General features: G+C 39.2%; 1 protein-coding gene across 4 annotated transcripts in view; it reads left to right on the top strand.

Annotated features, from left to right (window-relative positions):
* Nucleotides 1-16,222, top strand: part of CPQ (carboxypeptidase Q) — a 439,142-nt gene that overhangs the window by 121,145 nt on the left and 301,775 nt on the right. The window lies entirely within an intron of this gene.

Raw genomic sequence — 16,222 nt, 5'->3', positions numbered from 1 at the left:
CTTGTCCAAATCACATTTTTAGCATGATTTACTTTTATGCTTTTATAGGCTAATGTATTAATATATGAATGTATTTTTTTGGCTAATATATTTGTAGACTAGTTAAGTATTTACATATTAAATTCCTTGAGGGTAGGGAAATGTCTATATCTTTTAGATCCTTTCCAGTACATGTGGGGCCTTGATTACCCATTTATTTGCCTGTGTTGAGCAACTGTATTCTGAAGAAAATCAGAGCTCATTGGCTACCAACTAGTAGTAGTATGGTGGTCATGGATTCAGACATGTGTTCTTAGTCTTAATTTTGTAGGAGGATATCAATTGTCTCGTCAATATGGATTGCCCTGCTTTGAATTGACAACATGGACTACACATTCACTCCAAGTTTTTGATAGAGAATCTATACTTTAACTCTTTGTTTTTTAATTCTCATCAAATCATTCTCTCCCCCCCCATTGTACCCTTCTTTCTGTCTACACATCAAATCATTCAGCAAAACCTCTTGATTCTATTTCTAAAATATATTGCAAATTCATTCCCTTCTTTATTTCTTCTATGAATTAGACCAGGCCATCATCATCTTTGTCTAGGTCTTTCCTTTCAGTCAGTCTCACCTCTTCAAGTCTCTCCCTTCTCTACTCTTTGAAAGCAAGAGCTGTATTCTTTATCATAAGCCTCTTGCCACCTCCTTCTGCCTAGAAAAATTATCATCACAAAGAGTTATCTTTTAATATACATGTAAAAACTCATTCAACAAATGTTTGAGGGACAACTGTTTGCTGCATGCATTCTTCCACTGACCATAGAACAAATTTTAACTCTACCATGACCCACAAGGCCCTGCATGATACGGTCCTTGCCTTCTTCCCAGACTGTCTCATATTTCAGTTTGCCCTTTCTCACTACACTCCAGACAAATGATCTTCCTTCAGTTCCTCAGAAATGTTCTCCTGCCTTAAGGCTTCTGGAAGGAGTACTTTTGTCATCATTCTTCTTAGTGGATAGACCCTTAGCATAATCCTTCAGTTCTCAGTTTAAATATCCCCAGATTTGAAGGAGGTTTCTGTCCCCCCTCATTCTTTAGTTAGGAATGATAGAAAGCTCAAAATAATAGCAGTAGCTTAAGCAAGATTGAAGTTTCTTTCTCTGTCATATAAAATTCTAGGTAATTGTGCTCCATGGGTTAGGAACCCAGACTCCTGTCCCGATGTTCCTTTTCAACTCTACCTCATTAAAAGATGGCATCTTCCATCTGCATTTGAGTGACCAGGAAGGAGTCAAGAGGACGATAAAGACATGCCTTCCCTAATAAGTAACATGGTCATAGCTACCTACAAAGAAGTTGAAAAATGAGTCTTTTTTTTTTTTGTTGTTGTTTGTTTTTAAGTAGTCATGTTCCATCAGTATTAAAAGGTTCTATTACTGAAAGAGAGAGAAAGAGGATATGAGGGAAGAGAACAATGTCCCCATATGTTATACTTGTGGTAGGAATGGACTCTTGTCTACTATTATATCATATGGCATTTTCTTTATGATGACCCACAAAATAACTTTTTTGTTAGTAAATTTGTGCTTTTCCTGACAACTGGTTTGTATTTCTATTTTGTGCCTAATTATGTTTCACTCTTTGCTTTGTTTGCCAGGAAGTTTATAGCTAAATTTATAGTCCTCTCTAGCAACTGCACAAAACTTATGACATGTATTTTCTTCTAGAATATTAACCATGGTATTATGTTACTACACCTGAATTCTCTTCATTGACTTATTTTTCTTTTTTCAATGTATTTTTATAGGTCTCCTCAGATTCTTTTGGTAATAAAGTTGGAAACAAATAAATAAAATGCAATTATGAATAAATAAAATACCCTGTGTTTAATGAGGATTATGAAAGTATCTATATCCTAGAGTTGTTGAGAGAATCAAGAGTTAATGTAAGTAAAACATTTAGAACAGTGTCTGGTATACTATAAGAACTACATAAATGTTTGCTCAGTATTCGTATTATAATTAAAGCTATTCTGAAGTGACCACCAAGTAAGCCTGCTTGAAAAGACAGTCTTAGGAACACTCTCAAAGTAGGTTAAATGAAGAGGGAAAGGATAAAGCTATATATTTAAGGGTCACTCATCAATAATTATTCTGTGTCTACAGATTATAATCTGTGTAGGAGCTAGCAAGTGCATTGTGCTGTGTAAGATAATATGCTAAAAATCTTAGAGACGGTCTCTAAGATAGTTCATATGTCTGGTAGTTAGGCATCTTGTAGACACAAACATATGGATGGCTAACTAGACTCAATTACTAGAAGGACTGTTGCTTTCTCTCTACCTTTCTCCAAGTTAGGGATAGAAAGTTTCCATCAGATAGATCTGGGTTTGAATCTCAGATCTGCAACTAACCAAACTCTGATAGGTCAAATCTCAGTTTTCACCTCAGTAAATGGGAACAACAATACCTACCACATAGGGGCATAAGGATTACATGAAAAATGCACGTAAATAGCTTTGCATGGTGCCTGGTCAGAGCACGCATATAATAGTTATTCCTGTTATCATCAGTTTCATGCAAATCTTTTGAACTGAGAAACTATTACGTTTCACTTCTTGGATTTATATTGAGTATAGACAAACTTGATTTTTTTTTCTTTAAATATTTGAAAATCCTGCCCTACAATTTGATGAGAAGCCTGCAAGTGTTTAAATTTTTACTTTTCCATCATGAAGTTTTATGAAATAGTGACTTCTCAGATATGGTTCAGAGCTAATCAATCGTCCACATGGGTTCTTGGGAACCATGCAAACTATGGATTTCTGTTGTATTGATGTTTCTATTAACATAGCATTTCTGCTTAAGTTTCTGGTATGGATTAATAAACTATTAATGGTGTTAAATGGACACCTGTTTTTCATTAATTGGTAGCTCTTCTAGAAACTCATCAAAAACTTCCCATTCATTTTGTTGAATGGTTCGGGATGAATGGCCTGAGAGGCTCTTTACTCTGCCAAAGTGGATCATGAAAAATATGGTCAATTTAATTAAACACAGCAAACATACATTGAATTCAGAATATGGGAAAAGCATTGTACTACATATTGTGACAATATCAAGAGATATCCCCTGTGCTGGCCATCTGTTGTTTGCTACCCAGCATCCATTTTCCCTCTGTTTGGGAGTGGGTGGCTTTCACCCATTCCCAGCTATATGGTTTGGGTGGGATTGGCCCCTTACCCAAGTCTAGAGGTGGGCCTTGCTTGGCTTAAGGTACTTGGCACATCCCATCCTCAAGACCATAGTTTTGGATTCAGAGTGGGCATATAACACATGGTTTTAAACAGAATTGTTTCCTGGGGCTTCTTGAAAAATGAAGCTTGCTCTGTTTTTCCCATGGGAACTTCTGGAAGAGACACTCCCTCTTTCCTTGGGCAGTATAATAAGGATATGAGGTCTGGGAGAATCTAGAGCTGTGAAGGGGCAAAGCACCACACAGATTCTTAAGATGAAAGGGGGCAATACCAAGAGCCAGGAACTATCTGAGGCCAGCCCTTCTACTGGTCAGGTGAGACGATATATATATATGTATAATGGAGCCCAACATGGGGCTTGAACTCATGACCTTGAGGTTAAGACCTGAGCTGAGATCAAGAGTCAGATGCTTAAGCAACTGAGCCACCCAGATGCCCCACCAGTACATTTCCTTAAGCCAATTGGAAATTTGCTTAAGCCGATTGGGGTTTTCTATCACTTGCAAGTATGAGAATCCACATGTTCTTTGATCTCGCAGTTAGGAAAAAGATTCATGATAGCTGCAACCCAAGTGTTACAATTGTTCTAAAATTCTGATTCAAATGTGTAAGAAAACTTTATACAGGGAGTAAAATTATTATGGAAACAAAATTAACCAATGGCAAGTATTTATTGAAATGCCTTGAGAGAAGGGGTCCTATCTGTTGGGTCTCCTAGGACCATTCTTAGCACATAATTAAACTCTCAATAGATGTTGATCGAATGTGTGAGGTTAATACTATGCTAGATGCTGTTTTTCCCACATAAAGGAGGCCTTCCCTTTGCCATTGGGACATTCCTGATTACAGGCTTTACTGGCAATAAACTTTCTTTTAAATATATTTTTATACATTTTTTAATTAATATAATTCTTTCTTTCTTTCTTTCTTTCTTCTTTTCTTTTCTTTTCTTTTCTTTTCTTTTTTCTTTCTTATACTAGAATTAAAATTTATTTTTTAGGGCAGCTTAGGTTCACAGCAAAACTGAAGGGAAAGTATAGAGAATTCTCATATACTCACTCCCCCTGCACGTGGATGATTTATTTCTTCCACTATCAACATCCTATTCACAGTGGCGCATTTGTTATAATTAATGAACCTACATTGACAAATTATCTTTCAAACCCATAATTTACATTGGATTTCACTCTTGGTATTGTACATTCTATGGGTTTTGACAAATGTTTAATGATATGTATCTACCATTATAGCACTGTGCAGAATAGTTTCATTGCCCTAAAATTCCACGGTGCTCTGCCCATTCATTTCTCTCTCTCCCCAGCTCCTTGCAGCCACTAATCTTTTTACTGTTTCCATAGTTTTGCCTTTCCCAGAATGTCATATCATTGGAATCATAGTCTTTTTAGATTGGTTACTTTCACTGAGTAATATGCATTTAAGTTTCCTCCATGTCTTTTCATCGCTTGATAGCTGATTTCTTTTAAACATTGAATAATATTCCAGTGTCTTTAAGCACTACAGTTTATCCACTTATCTGGTAAAGGAAATCTTGGTTGCTTCCAAATTTTGGCAGGTATGAATAGAGCTGCTATAAATATCTGTGTGTAGTTCTTAGACATAAGTTTTCAAATCCTGTGGGTAAATAACCAATGGGTGCATTTGCTGGATTGTATGGTGAGAGTTATGTTTAGTTTTGTGAGAAACTTCCAAACTGCCTTCCAAAGTGGCTATGTCATTTTGCATTCCCACCAGCAATGAATGAGTGTTCCTTATGCTCCTTATCCTTGCCAACATTTGGTGTTGTCCATGTTTCAGATTTTTGCCATTCTAATAGGTGTGTAATGATATCTCATTGTTTTTAATTTGCAATTCCCTAATGGTATATGATGTTGAACAAATGAAATGTGGTTAATGCTCTTGTACTTAAATCTCTCCTGCTTAAACTGCATGATGATGGCTTTGAATTGTAATTGTAGTGGGATTGACATTGATAGTTGGATTTATGTCTTTCCAGCCAGTGGACTTTAATAAATAACATTCAGGAAATTTTCATGTATAAGTCCTATGGTTCTGATATTTCCATCATGTCTCTAGAATCTTCTCGTGGCAAATTGCTGTGTCAAACTGAATTGTGAAAGCGAGTCAGGTTTCTTCTTATTGAGGGCAAAAATTCTGTTTTGTTACGGTATTTTTTCTCCAAGTTTTACTTCTTTAAGAACAGCCTAGGAAGTTAACATTTCAAAACATAGCTAAATGAAAAAGCCCATTTTGGAATGCCAAGCTGTCATAGAGTTATTTTATCTCTCTGATATAACACTATAATAACATTATTTTGTACTTGATACAAACATAAGCACACCAGTTTCTATCATTTTTGCCCTTGGTTTTTGGAGATGGAATTTAGAGGGAAAACACATTTAGATATGAAATATTGAAATCTATTGAAAGTGTATAGAATTATTTAATAGGGCTGCTTGTTTCTTTAGAAGTGACATCAGGTGGGTTAGCTAACTGAAGCTGCCAAGACTGTATTTTAATGATCTCTAGGGTTTATCTCTTATTTAAATTCTTTGTCATTTAGTCTGCATGTGTTAAATCACTGACACTTGCTAAATTCTTTTTCAGATTTGTTGGTTGTCTATTGTTTGGCGTTGATCATTTGACCACTTTGATGTGTGATAGGAGGAAGAAAGTAGTTATCTAATTTTCACTGAACAGTCTTCCCTAAGGTATTAAATGTATTCATTCTATATTTTATCTGTCATCAGCTATAGATAAGGAAATGCTCTGATAGAAACTTTAAATTCAGGGCTCCTACTTTAGTCAGCTCTCACTCAGTATTGCAGTGGTAACAGACAACCCCCAAATTTCTGTGGGTTGGACCTCCTAAGAGTTTCTTTAAAAAAAAAAATTATTTATTTTAGAGGAGGTGGGAAGGGCAGAGGGAAAGGGAGAGAAAAATCTCAAATAGACTGCATGCCGAGCACGGAGCCAGATGTTGGGCTTGATCCCAGGATCCTGGGATCATGACCTGAGCTGAAACTAAGGGTTAGACACTTAACCCACTGAACCAACCAGGTGCCCCTCCTAAGATTTCTTTCTTGTTCACTTTGCGTGTAAATATATAAACTTGGTAGCACCTTTGCTTCTGCCTCAAGTATGTTTTTCATTCCAGGATCCAGGCTGAAGAAGTCCCCATCTGGGACATGTCATTCTTGTGGCTGAAGGAAAAGATCTCTTAAAAGACAATCAAAGCTTGCAGTGACTCTTTAAGTTTCTGCTGAGCTGTGGCCATACACCCTCCCCATTCACTTTCCATTGGCCAGAGCAAATCTCATGGCCAAGCCCAGCGTTGGTGTCTTCCAAGGGAGACACTGCAATTTACAAGGCAATTGATTGGCATGTGTTATTCTCTTACAGGAAAGGGGAGGGGCGATAATACAATATAACATCAGTATAATTTTAGACAGGGCCACTGGTATCTTTTTCTATCATGTCCTGTTCCTCTGATGCTTCTCTGAAAAGTCCTTTCCCTGCTCCTCTCACAACACATTCCTCCATCATCCCTGTGTTTTTTGTTGCCAAGTAGACCCACAAAACCTCTCCAGCTTCTCTGCCCAGCTTTTTGTGGCATCTTTATGATACAGTGCCTACATGATTGCTTTAGTCAAAACTGACAGGAAACCACATAGCCTCTGGAGCTGTCACGTGTGATAGTTCTGCTCTGAGCCAGGTAGGGTCCGTATTTGCTGGTTATAGCCATCATTTTTGTTTTATTCCTGGTGATTACTTTGAAGTGAAGTTTTAAATAAATCAGATAATTACTGCTTATATCTATTTGATACATGTCCAGAACCCTTACAAACCTTACTCTTTTAGTCTTATGTTGCTTTATAGCACACAGAGCAATTTTTACCTCTGTCATCTCATTTGATACTCGCAAGAATCCTGATGGTGTCAATATTACTGTGAATCCCATTTTACAGGCTGGGAAAAGTTAAGCAACTTATTCATGAGCAAAGGCTAGTGAGCTCTATAGCCAGTACTCAAGCCAGCTTACATAACAATGGATGCTTTTTGTTACTGATAAAGACATACCCTGTTTTTTTAAAAAAGATTTTATTTATTTATTTGACAGAGAGAGACAGCCCACGAGAGAGGGAACACAAGCAGGGGGAGTGGGAGAGGAAGAAGCAGGGTCCAGCAGAGCAGGGAGCCTGATGCAGGGCTCGATCCCAAGACCCTGGGATCAGGCCCTGAGCCAAAGGTAGACGCTTAACAACTGAACCACGCAGGTGCCGCAAGACATACCCTGTTTTAAGCATATCCGGAAGAATGCATAACGTAGTATAGAAAATAGAAAAATTGTAAAGAAGTTTTAGATGAAGGTCGTTGTTTCACAGGTAGGATTCATCTTAAAATTAAACAAAAAAAGTCTTCGTTTTGAGTGATCTGATAACTGAATACCAGTTTACATACAACTTTCCCCGGGAAAGCAATCATTATATAGATTGGGCAATATGGTTATGGAGTACAACACTCAATAAAGCCGATTTCCCCATCGCAGTAAATGGCGTCCCCTCCATACTCTTGCTGGAAGTGGTCTGTCCAGTCTTCTTTCTCTCCACTGCCCTGCCCTCCTCCAACCACTACTGCTCTGAACCAGAATTTGGCAGTTGCCCCCTAAATAGCCCTCCATACTCTCCTTGCCTCCTCCAAGCCTTCCATCACTCTAAGACTAGTGGTATTTTCAAAATGTAACTCTGAATTTGCCTGACTTCTCTGTCCCCACCCAAATTCCTTACTACAGCAACAGGGCTCCCATGTGATGTCACCCTGCCAACTCCAGCCTCCTCTTGTGCCATTCTCTCCCTCGCTCTGTGTTTTTAATCTCTTCTCCTCCCTGGCTTCCTGCCCTAGTTATTAGCACTCCCTTCTCAGATCCCGCCTTCCCGGCAGAGCCAGCCATGACCCCCAGACTACAATAACTAGTCCTGTTTCAGTCAACTGCAGCCAGAAACTCACCTCCATAGCCCACCATCACTAAGACCTGTAGATTTTCCTTTTTAAATATCACTGGAAGCTGACTGACGTACATAGGACCTTCCAGCTGCTCATTTTCACAGATGTCTAAGAAAATAATGTTTTTTTGTGGAAGTGCCCACTCACTCACACTGGTCACCATTACAAGGAAATACTCAGGGGTTGAGGAGAAAGCAACCGAGTTCAAACAGGTTTCAAAGCAACCATATTTAAGACAACCAAAGCAACTGTGTTTCAAACACAGTACACCTCCTGTTTTAGACTATAACTGGCTCCCTGTGATAACTGCTAAAATTAATCAAAGTGCCCCCAAAGTGTGACTGCCTTTCATGCTGTGGCCGGACCAGTAGAAGCAGTTTGGGATCTCCGTGGTCGGATTGCTAAGGATTGGTCTGTGCTCCATACTGTTGCCATTGTGTGTTGCAGGGTTGGGTTCCCGTACTACTTGAGTATGCTACATGACGGGTCGAATTAACCACAGAGGTCCTGTGGTGGGTAGCTCTCCATTATACAACAAAATGTGTAAGTTCTGTATTTTTGAGGTCAAAGTAGACCAGTCACTTGGCTTGTGGCTCGTCCTCAGGTGTCATGTGGCAAGACGGCTTGTGGTACAATGCTCCATCAGCCAGACAGCTGCCTCTCGAGAGATGCTGGTAATTCGCTGTGCCCATGGATTTTGTTGAAGTCAGGTCTGGGCTTGCTCTCCAGGTACCAGACCAGGTTTAATTTGAGCCAGATCTCAGGAGACAGTTTGGAGAGGGTGGGTCACACACCTGCAGCTATCATTTGGGGGTGCACTTTGCCTCTTGCTCTTCTTTCATTCAACTAATAGCTCATTTTAATATTTTTTCCCGGTGAAAATTTTTTTCAAGGAGACTGTTTTCCTTGCCTTCTTGGAACTCACAGAATGAGAATAGGGGTCCATAAATATCTTGTTTGAGAATTAGAAGATTTTAGAGTGTCTCCTTGTCTGTTTGGGGGCCTGGCAGGAAGCCTCCTATTCACTGTAAATGAATAGATGTTTTGTCTATTTTTGTCTTCCCTTCCTTGTTCTTCTCCTAGGAATGCCCTTTTCTTCATTTTCAGGCTATTGAAGTTTTCTAAGCCTCATTTAATGTTTCATCTTATAGGACACTTCCTAGATTTCCCCCAGTCAGAATTAATTTATTATTTTGTGAAATTTTACTTTGTACATTCATTTAGACTTGTCACATTCCATGCTCTTTTTAAAGTTCTTGTTTACCTACTTTTCTCCCCCAGATTTTCCAATTTTTTAAGAGACTTTATTTAAATTCAATTTGATTAACATATACTGTATTATTTGTTTCAGGGGTAGAATTTAGTGATTCATCAGTTGCATATAACACCTAGTGCTCATTACAGCACATGCCCTCCTTAATGCCCATCACCCAATTACCCTATCCCCCACCCACCTCCCCTCCAGCAACCCTCCATTTGTTCCTTATAGGTCAGAGTCTCTTATGGTTTGCCTCCCTCTCTGTTTTTATCTTATTTTATTTTCCCTTCCCTTCCCCTATGTTTATGTTTTGTTTCTTAACTACATAGAAATTATATGGTACTTGTCTTTCTCTGACTTATTTCGCTTAGCATTATACCCTCTAGTTCCATCCATGTCACTGCAAATGGTAATATTTCATTCTTTTTGGTGGCCGAGTAATATTCCATTACACACACACACACACACACACACACACACACACACACACACCACATCTTCTTTATCCATTCATCCATCAATGGACATCTGGGCTCTTTCCATAGTTTGGCTATTGTGGACATTGCTGCTATGAATATCGGGGTTCATGTGCCCCTTTGAGTCATTATTTTGATATCTTTTGGGTAAATACCTAGTAGTGCAATTGCTGGATCATAAGGTAGTTCTGTTTTTGACTTTTTGGGGAGCCTCCATACCGTTTTCTGGAGTGGCTGTGCTGGTTTGCATTCCTACCAACAGTGTAGGAGGCAGGGTTCCCCTTTCTCTGCATCCTCACCAACATCTGTTGTTGCCTGAGTTGTTAATTTTAGCCATTCTGACCCGTGTCAGGTGGCGTCTCATTGTCGTTTTGATTTGTATTTCCCTGATGATTTTTTCATGTGTCTGTTAATCACTTGTATGTTTTCTTTGGAGAAATGTCTGTTCATGTCTTCTGCCCATTTCTTGACTGGATTTTTTGTTTTTTGGGTGTTGAGTTTTATAAGTTCTTCATAGATTTTGGATACTAGCCCTTTATCTGATAAGACATTTGCAAATATTTTTTCCCAGTCCATAGGTTACCTTTTAGTTCTATTGATTGTTTCCCTTGCTGTGCAGAAGCTTCTTATCTTGATGAAGTCCCAATAGTTCATTTTTGCTTTTTTCCCCCTTGTCTCTGGACACAAGTCTTGTATGAAGTTGCTGTGGCCAAGGTCAAAAGGGTTGCTGCTTGTGTTTTCCTCTAGGATTTTTAATGGATTCCTGTCTCACATTTAGGTCTTTCATCCATTTTGGATTTATTTTTGTGTATGCTGTAAGAAAGTGGTCCAGTTTCAGTCTTCTGCATGTGGCTGTCCAATTTTCCCAACACCATTTGTTGAAGAGACTGTCTTTTTTCCATTGGATATTCTTTGCTGCTTTATTGAAGACTAGTTGACTAGAGTTGAGGGTCCATTTCTGGGTTCCTTATTCTGTTCCATTGATCTATGTGTCTGTTTGTGTGCCAGTACCATACTGTCTTGATGATTACAGCTTTGTAGTACAGCTTGAAGTCTGGAATTGTGATGACTCCAGCTTTGGTTTTCTTTTTCAACATTTCTTTGGCTATTTGGGGTCTTTTCTAGTTCCATACAAATTTTAGGATTATTTGTTCCAGCTCTGTGAAAAATGCTGACGTTAATTTGATAGGGATTGCATTGAGTGTGTAGACTGCTTTGGGTAGCATAGGCATTTTAACAATATTTGTTCTTCTAATCCATGAGCATGGAATGTTTTTCCATTTCTTTGTGACTTCCTCAATTTCTTTCATAAGTGTTCTATAGTTTTCAGAGTACAAATATTTTACCTCTTTGGTTAGGTTTATTTCTAGGTATCTTATGGTTTTTGGTGCCCAGATTTTCCAATTTTTAAGAAGGGGCTGAAAATTAGTCAAATCCATGCTACCCCCAATGTCCAGTATGAAGCAGCCACATCTACTAGGAGGGCTGTAAATTTGTTGAATGAATTTGAATCTTTAAGGCTTGTTCTTTCATGAGAAGGACATTGCACAATTATAATTTTCTCCATAAACAGATGGACACTCAAAAAGGACTGCTCTGATGTTCTTTTATCTATCTTGCCATGAATTTGCAATTTCCTTACTACTTCAGGCCAAAACACTGAGTTTCCAAGAATAACTATTTTCCCTTCTCCATAACTGAGCTCAGGAAAAACCAGCCATTCCACTGGACCTAGTTACCTTGTGTAGTGTACTCAGCATAAGATTATGTGATAAGAGTAAGAAGCTAGGCTTCCTTTTGGGTGGGGCTGGCGTATTTCCTGTTTGGAGGCTAAGTCTTCTGTAATCAGAATCAATTTTCTAAAACATACCACATTGAATTGAGCCCCAGAGACGTGTTTTTCTGTTTGTAGTCTTTTCTTTTCCTTTTAATAACAGAAGACATTATAAAAATTCTCACTTCACTATCTTTCTATTTTTAACTTTTCTTGGGGTGAATCCAGTTAGAAGATACCAAGCTTGGAGTCTCTTTATCAAATTCTTCATAGAAAAAATGATCTCTGAGCCAACACCACAGCAGCCAGCATCTGTTGTCTCTGCAAGGAGACCACAGCAGTAATTATGCTCAGGGTAAGTCGCTTAAAAAATAAATTGATCAATTTAAAAAATTAGGTGTGGAGAATAAAAAGGCACCTGAGGATTTTTACAGTTTTTGTGATATAATCAGCTGTAGCCAAGAGACTTGCTTTATAATGTGAATATTCTTAGCTTCAGTCCCACGTTTTCTTCAGAATTAAGTATCATAATCCTTTTCATTACTCTAACAGAGTCTGATGACTCTTGTCCTAGAGTGAAGTCTCCCTCCCAGCTCCTCTGTTAATAGTTCAGGACCTAATGTGACAGTAGTACTCTGATTTATGAGTCAAATCCAGGGTAGACTAAGAAAAATAAGTGGTGACTTAGCAAGACTTTTTATATACCTATTTATTTTTCCTCTTTATTCCCCTTAAAATGAAAATACTGAGCCTTTCTATTGTACATGTGTGAAGGGAGATAGCAGTGCAATTAATAGGAGGAGCGTGATCCTTGATTCAAATCTCAGCTTCGACACCTAGTAGTTGTGTAAATGTATTTCTCTGCATATCAGTATCCTCCTAATAACTACTTTGCAATTTCTCTGGCCATTAGTATAAACAATAGATACTCGAATATAGCTCTTATTGCTATTATTGTCAATTATCCTGACCCACAGAAATACACAAGTTCCTTGAAAAGTATACCTTTTTGGAGAGTGATCAGGGATGGGGTGTTGTTATGCTTTAATTTTTTCTTTTTTGGTTTCTTTTCCTTCATTCCGTATATGCATGTGTACATGTGTTTGTGATTATAGTGTGTGTGTGTGTGTGAGTTTCACATAATGTGTGTCGGGCACCATTTCAAGCACTTTGGTAACATTAATGAATAAATCAGATAAAGAATTCTGCCTGCTCATGGAGCTTACATGATTGTAGTAGGTATAGCTGGAAGGTGACAAATTCTATGGAAAAATGAAGCAAGGGAAGAGGGAGAGGGAGTCTGAGAGTGGGTTGCACTTATGAATAGGGAGGTCAGGGCAGGCCTTAGTGTGATTATGACACTGGTTTTGTGGTCTTAGGGGTTTTTATGTACTCTCTTGGAGAATGGAGAATGGGGAGAAGGGAGATGAGAGCACGGGAAAGAACAGGAGCATGCTGGTTTGCAGGAGAACATGAGTATTTCCTTTGTGTAACGTGTCAAAACACAACTAATATAGACGAGTGAAGTCTTCCCGGTGGCCTCGTTTTATTTTATTCAATTTGAGCAAAAATCTTCCTTAAATGCTTTTTCTCCATGCCCTGCCTTCCCAAAAGATGGATACTGAATGCAGTCCACTTGGCCTGTGACGGCTGCTGGTCATCACCATGACTCTCGTGTCAGTTACTGAGCTGTCATGGAGCAGGGTCCTCAGGGCCGACAGGGATGCTTTTGGCTATTTGCCTCCACAATGGCTGAGTCCGCAGTGGTTGTGAGCTCTGCATTGTAGCTACTACTCACATACGGCTCTGCAAATGAAAGTAAGTGACATTAAAAATTCAGTTTCTTAGTCACATTCGTCACATTTTTAGTGCTTGATAGCCGTATGTGTGTAATGGCTACTGCACTAGCACAGACAGAGAACATCTCCAGCACTGCAGAAACTTCTGTCAGTGTTTGTTATTTTACATGTTCCTATCTCTGACACTGGGGTTTTTGGTACTATCAGCTCCTAACCATATCTCTCCCTTTTGATTTGTTGTTTTTCATGGTTTATAGGTTTAAATACTAGATTTAGAATTTTGTGTGAAGTAAGGGTAGAGAGGCTCTAACGGAGAGCAGAGGAGCTTATGTTCACGTCCTTGAGTTTTCATACTTGGAATTTATATTCCTATTCTGACTGCCCCAAGGCCTTTTTCGCTTGGTTATTGTTATGCAGCTGTGCTCTGGGTGGTAAGAGAATCAGACTGCTGAGTTATTATGAGAGAAGTGCTATCAAACTTTAAAGGTAAAATTGCACTTTTATGGAAATGCTTTAGACCCAGTCAGTGGTACCCTACTTGGAGCAATGCTATTCAAGGAGTGTTTATTGACCGACTGCCTACATGTATGCCAAGCACTATATTAGGCCCAGGAGATGCAAACAAAAATGAACATAGCCCCAGTCCCTGAGATCACAGTTTACGTGGTGGAAAGAGTCATAAATAGGCAGAATTTCAGTTGTCCGGTGCCCAGGTAGGCCCAGCATACTCTGAAAGCCCCGAGGAGGATGGTTTATAAGCCAGCCTTTCTTGGGGCTGGCAGGGAGGAAATGAGACAGGAGATCAGAGGCCAGGGAATGCTTCTTAAAGAAGAGATTCTTAAAATGGCATCCTGGAGGATAAGTAGGTGTTAGTCACATGATGGAGTTGGGAGAATGAGATCAACAAGACATGATGTACCATAATGTGAACAAAGATGCTGAGGAGTGTCCTGGCACAGTGAGAGCAGGAACTCTCAGTGCATTTTTGATGGAGCTTAGAAGAGAAGGGAGATTGGGTTTGTAGAGAGGGACAGGCTTTGAATGGTATGTTAAAGTGAAGGTTTTCAGCAGAGCTGGAGAGGGGCAGGGCTGGGGTGGTGACATAGGCTGATCTGACACCTCAGTAGTTCAGGTAGTTCAGGCAGCTCTGTGGAGGTGAAGTTTGGGGGAGCTGGGCTGGAGCCTGGGGCACCAGTGGTGGTGGGTGGGTGGAAGAGGAGGGAGCCGTAGCAGGCCCTCAGTCCAGAGGTAATGAGGGCCTGATGTGAGAATGTGGAACAGAGGACCTGGGTTCAATCAATGTTTAAGGCATAAAATTATCAGTATTTGAGGATTAATTAGATGTGGGAGCTGAAGGAGAGAAGAGTCAGAGATGACTCTAAGCTTTAAGGAAACCAGTTAATTTGAACTGTTCTTCCATGTTTGCAGTCACAGGTTTTGACCTATAGCTTCTACTAGTGATTTGCATTGGGAACGGTGGTGTCTGGGATGGGTTTTGGCTGTTCAGGACACCGTCACACTCTCATGTGTTAAAAGAACTTGTACCACAGTCCATTGTGAAGTACCACCCTCCTATGACTTTAATTCTGCAGCGACCTATGAAAATTTATAGAAATCCAGCTTCATTTCTAGTGGCTCTAATCCAGATGCCAAAATTACCCCAGTGCTGGGACAGCCTTGGGTGGACCCTTGAATCTGTTATTCATTATGAACAACTGAAAACCATCAACAAAATTCTTGTATTACGCCAACAGTAACACTAATCAAGTATTAAGGTAGGTTTCAGAAAGTTATGAATCTCAAAGTCTGTCTAGCTGAACTCTTACTTGTATGTTTATATGTATGTATTTATCATGTGGAAAAGCTAGTGGCTTCCTTTTTATAATTGTACATTGCTTTTTTTTTTATTATAAATTAAATTCTGAATGTTGGTGGAGACATGCTTATAGATCTGTGGCCAGTCACTTTAAAGTAAAAGTACAAATTGAGTCCAGAAAGGGGAACCAGAAGGAGGAGTGGAGCCAGCCCAAAGGGTCCATTACAATGAGGCCTGTATTGAAAGCAAGAATTCTCTCATACCTGCAGTGCATTTTCAAAGGATTTTCCAAGTAACAGTTAATATTTTAATGACATCTGTTAACCTTCCAGAAAAACCTAGTTCTCTATTTTGCAAGATTAAGGAAGCATGCCAAATACATGTTGATACTTCAGTTTTTACTGACGTATTTCATGACTGCATGGCTAAAGCCACAAAACAGTAGGCGCCGGCCACTTTCTTTTCATAGTTTTAGTCACTGCACCTGGCCTTTGATGCTGAGTATCTTCTCCTTGTCACTCAAATGGCTCCATCAAATTGGATCTTCAGGAGTCTGGCAATTTCGAATGACTTCTTGGAGGCTGTGAAACCCTGTTCCCTAATCAGGAAGATCTGGGCCAGTTTTATAGGAGGAAAGATGACATGTCTCTTCTAAATGAGACAACAGGATTATGGGACAATTACACAACATCTTCAGAAGTTTTATCTGGAGAATAGCGATGTGTTTTGGAGATGGACAAGTACTTTAAGTCGAGAAGCATGGGAAGTTTTCATATTCTTTAAGACTGTTTTGTATAAAGGAGGAAAGAAAACAAGCTGATTTTTTGTAGTTCTT

This window comes from Ursus americanus, chromosome 9 (genome assembly GCF_024610735.1).
Source record: "Ursus americanus isolate L20-20 chromosome 9, mUrsAme1.1.p, whole genome shotgun sequence".
NCBI lineage: Eukaryota > Metazoa > Chordata > Mammalia > Carnivora > Ursidae > Ursus > Ursus americanus.
Note: the sequence above shows the minus strand (reverse complement) of the source record. Positions and strands in the feature narration are given on the sequence as shown.